Below are 5,238 nucleotides of genomic sequence, written 5' to 3'. Positions count from 1 at the left end.
AGAATGGGCGTTGAGGATGGAGGGAGCCCGAATGAAATGGGTAATAATAACAATGGGTGTGGAGAGGTGAATGCACAAAGGGATGATCAGAGAGAACCTTCAGAGTATTTTCTGAACGACGAAGAGACTTATAATGGGAAAAACGATTGGCGTGATGGAGAGGGTGAGTTTGATTTAAATGTTAAGTAAAAGAGGAACAATTCTAAATTTGAATCCAAAGAATGATATTTTGATTGATTGATATGTTTGTGAATTAGAAGGGTTTTATTTTCATCACTAAGTGGTGGTGTTTGTTGTTGCGATTTTTTTTGTCATAATCATTTCTATTGAAATCAGATTACTAGAAATGATGTTTAATTGTTGATATATGTGTTGAGAAATTAAGTTTCATTTAAACCAATCAGACATGTCATGATATTTGTAATTAATAATTTACTGTCCAATATAATAATCATGTCCAATCTAATAATCATTAATCAAAATATTTATATTATTGATGTTTTGTACATAAAATGAGTGTTATTTGAAAACAATCAATTGGAGCTGGGTACTAAGATTTAATCATTCTCATCATTATTTAAATTATCACCATGTATCATTTATTGTAACACTTACTTTGAATGTTCTAAACAATTGTAAAAATATCTTTATTTTTCTGACAAAGTCTTCGCCATCAAATGAACATCACTCTTTTCATCGTTATACTGCATTGCATTGTCGAACACTAGCCTCATATCAGCAAAAATGTCACGGACATTCTTATAACCAGTTCCATCATTGGCCTCCATTTGATTCTTTATAGTACTGAAGTACATAGGTCTGTCAATAACCTATACACACTTTCCAACATTAAAATCAAAAGAAATGTAAACCAGAAAAGAAAAAAGTACATTAACTCATAGTAGTCATCCAACCCAAGACCTTCAATATCAACATACTGCATAAAGGGTCATGCCCACTTGTGCTGAGTTATCTGATAAAAAATCACAATGTCAGAAAGCAAACTAACATTGTTTGTACAAACAACCAAGTAACCAAAAGGTCGCAGACGAAAAATAAATCTGGCGAAAAATGCATCTGTCGCAGACGAATGCGCATCTGTCGCAGACGAATGCGCATCTGTCGCAGACGAATGCGCATCTGTCGCCTGCGACAGATGCGCATTCGCATGCGACAAATGCATATTCGCCTACGACAGCCTTCGACAACCTGCAACAGCCTTCGACAGATCCATTTCAAACCCAAAACGATTTAGTCAGCCCAAAACCTAAACCTAAACCTAAACACTAAGATGACTAAAACCCTAAACCATAGTTCGATTTTAGCATGCATTGAAGGTAAACGATAGAAAACGGAAAAAACTCACCTTCAATGCCTCGGGAGTTCGATGCCTCGGATAGTCGTTCGTTCTAGTTGATATGCAACCTTAGTTCGTTCTAGTCGTTCGATGCCTTGGATAGTCGTTCGTTCTTCTTGGATCGTCGTCGGGGGCTCGGTTAGTCGTCGTGGGCTCGGTTAGTCGTCGGAGGAGAGGTGGTGTTTGGGGGAGGATCGTGGTCGTCGTCGTCGGGTGTTTGGAAGAGGAAGAAACTTGGGATGAGGGAAGACGGTTTGGAAATATGAAAAGATGAGAGGGAGGGAAGAAAAGAAACTAAAAGGTTGATTTTTTTAATTTGAGTGCAAAAGAGTCTTTTGACATAGGCAAAATGTTATATTTGAAAATTTTATTTGGCCTATGCTAAGTTTGAAAATAAACCTTTTATCTTATGAGGGTTATTTCGTCAAATTTCACCTTCAAATGCACATCTTCATCTCCTCGTTGATTGCTTTCTACGGATTTTCTCATTTTGTCGCAGCAATTGTCGATCAGATGCACCAGTTACGAAATGGTTCTCTTCCGTCGAATGACCGTTTAAAGTAGCGTCGAGTAGTTTGAGCGGCTGGCGGACCATAATCGGCAGATAGAAGGTTCTCCGACGACGGAAATTCCACTCTTCGCATCAGCTCTCTCGGATTGTAAGACATGATTTCTTCCCTTAGCTTAGTTTTTTTGTTAGGGTTTTGTCTTTGCATGCCTGTTTGTTTGATGTGTCGTAGTTTTAGTTTGCATTGCTCAACTGTCTATTTGGGAACACCTATTGTTTGTATACTTCGAATTCATTCTTGACCAAGCTTATCCTGTCTTCCCTTCCTTCCAAGTTCCAACACCTGATAAAAGATCTCTCTTTTTCTGTATCATTAGAGATCATTTTTGTGTCCTGTATTATTACCATATCACTCAACTCTTTAGATCTTGTTGGGTATTATTCAAATATAGATATGCATGATACCCTCAATGTGCAAAGCATTCCATTATTGATTATTCTTAATTTGGTTTTGAGAAGAACTTTCTGTGAGATCCATCAATCAGTTATAGACATAAGGTAAATATTTGTGCATGGATAAATTATATATGGTATAATAATTGTGTTGATCATTTTATTTAATTAAATTTAACCATATTCCAAACAAATCCTTGACTTACCTTATGTTCATATCCCACATTGCCTAGATTATCTATGTTTCTGCACTATATAATAAGAAGGCTAGAGAATTGGAGTCATGACCTTACTTGAACAGGATCTGTTCTATAGGCTCGTACATCTGTATCCTTGATTTCTAAGGAGACAGGAATCTATGTCTGGTTGATGAGATATTCCTGCTGGACCAGAGCGTGATTAACGGTGCTGTTGGCCACTTTCTTCGGCTTGTGGTCACACTGCTGTAGAGGATCGTTCTCAGTCGGGGCTTTGGCCCTGGCTGGGTTGGTCTAGCAGTTGTCTGACAGGCTCACCTTTTTTTCTCCCTATATGCAGAGCTAAATTAGATATTGTAAGTTCTTCTTTTAGATATGCTGCAAGGTGTTTCATGGAATGCACTCTAAAGCAAAACCTCATTGGAAATGACTTTTTTCTACTTTTGGAAGGAAGTGTTTTCATGAATGATCTGAACATACATTTTTATAACTGCTGGCATAATATTACTGCCTTCTTCTTGTCATTTCAGGGTGTTCTTGAATTCATGTTTTTGATATTATGCTTTCTTACTTGTGCAAGAGTTCGACGGAATGTAGACAATGAAAGCAAAACGTCACACTGATTTGATTTTCCAAGCATGTTTAGTACTTTTTTTCCACCATTGTTTTGGAAATAAATGTGCCCTACAATCCAAATTCTAATGAAATAATTTTATAGCTTACTAATTCCAACACCTGATGATATCTCTTTATTTCTGTATCATCTTCAGACAACATTTTCTTGTCCTGAATTATTCTATCACAGTTTTTCCTCTCAACTCTTTAGAACTTGTTTGGTTGATTTGGGATTATTTTCATTAAATTAAGGCATGCAAAGTGTTAGATGGAATGCACAATGAAAGCATGATTAAGCCTGTCAGACTCATTTTTCTTTAAGCAAGACTTTACTTGAACATGATATGTTCTATAGGTCTGCATTCTTGATATTCTAAAAGACATGAATCTATTCCTTCTTCTGTTTGTTCTTTTTCTATATGTGTGTTTTCTTGACTTTTTTTCTTTTCAAAACATATTTTAAGCAAGACTTAACTTGAAGATTATCTGCATACATACTTTGACATCTAAAAAGACAGGAATCTAAGCCTTCTATTTGAGTGAATATTGTTTTGATCGAAACATATTTTACTATGCAAATAAAACTTCCCTTTGTGATGGAGTTCCTCACATGATGCTTAAGATATGTTTTCCTTTTCGTGTAAGAAGAGTCTCACAAGATTTTGAACTAAATACAGACACTGAAAGAAAAACCTCATGTTGATGACTTGTTAATTAGTTATTAGGGGGTAGTCTTGCTGTTTGTTTCAGATATGCTAGTGCTTTCTATTTGTTGAAAAAAAAAAAGGTTTTTTTAGATATGCTCTTTTTACTGTTTCAAATATGTCCTAACGATTTCACCGCCTAGCTACTTGAGCCCAAACCTTTCAATTTTGAGGCCTTCTTAGCAAAAGAGGTAATACTTGAAGAAGGTGAAATACATAATTTATACACTTAAGAAAAATATTGAATTCTGTTTCTAGCTGATTACCTTCTTCAGCTTGTTCAAAAATTTGGAGACACTAACTATAAGAAGAATATGAAAGAAAAGATGGTTGGAAATACTATCTTCCTTCCATGATTAACTAATTCCAACACCTGATAATATCTCTATTTCTGTGTCATCTTCAGACCTCATTTCCTTGTCCTGTACTTTTTAATGTAATCTTGTTTGGGTAAGTATTTATATAGATTATTTGTGGATAAATTATGGTCTAATATTTGTGTTGATAAGATTTTAGATTGTGTTGATCATTTTGTTTAATTCAATTTAACTGCATTCCTAACAAATCCTTGAAGTTACCTAATGTTTATATCCCTCCTTGCCCAGATAACCTAAGTTTTTGTCTACAAAGATATGGCTGCAATGCAAGGTGTTCCTTGAAATGCACTATGAAAGTAAAAAGCATTGAAAATGGTTTTTTCTACTTTTGGAAAGAAGGGCTTTCATGAATGATCTGAACATACATTTTTATAATTAGTGGCGTAATATTACTGCCTTCTAATTGTCTTTTCAGGGCGTTCGTGTTTTCAATATGCTTTTGTACTTGTGTAAGAGTTCAATGAAATGTAGACAATGAAAGCAAAACATCACGATGATTTGGTTTTCAAAGTATGTTTAGTAATTCTTTTTTCCACCATTGTTTTGGAATATGAGTTTTCCTCCCTATCTTTATTTCAAATGATCGCAAATCTTTACGGCAATGAGATTATCTTTTGAATGGGCATATCTGAAAACACATATATTTATGTTTATATACATGCCACAACCATGACTATGTCCATTGGTACATGAAATCCATTTAAGACATGACCATTAGTACCATGAAATCCATTTAAGACCCTGTTTATCTTTTGTTTTGGGTGAGTTTCATGCTTTTTTTGGGTCATGCATTTTTATTCATTATTTTGGTTCTTGTTTTTTTAATTATTATTTTCTGTATTTTAATGAAATAAACTTTCTTCAAAACAAGTTCTATGAGAATGTAAATACATTTTCAATTGTTAATGATTTCCTACTTATTTGGTTTTGTACTAAGGGACTTACCACCATGAAGTATCTAAGTTTGATTATCATTATAAGCATGTTCATTAAAATGGGAGGTCATGATAGTGTGTTGTTATGCTAT

The 5,238-nt window shown here is 34.7% G+C and overlaps 1 non-coding gene across 1 annotated transcript; it reads left to right on the top strand.

Moving 5' to 3' along the window:
* Window positions 1–2,601: 2,601 nt before the first annotated feature.
* On the top strand, window positions 2,602–2,830 carry LOC124923225. Its single transcript, XR_007098227.1, has one exon. It is a non-coding gene; the product is annotated as a small nucleolar RNA U3 (small nucleolar RNA).
* The last annotated feature ends 2,408 nt before the right edge of the window (window positions 2,831–5,238 follow it).

Source organism: Impatiens glandulifera, chromosome 1, assembly GCF_907164915.1.
Source record: "Impatiens glandulifera chromosome 1, dImpGla2.1, whole genome shotgun sequence".
Taxonomy (NCBI): domain Eukaryota; kingdom Viridiplantae; phylum Streptophyta; class Magnoliopsida; order Ericales; family Balsaminaceae; genus Impatiens; species Impatiens glandulifera.
The sequence above is the reverse complement of the archived record's forward strand: the minus strand, read 5'-3'. Positions and strand labels throughout refer to the sequence as shown.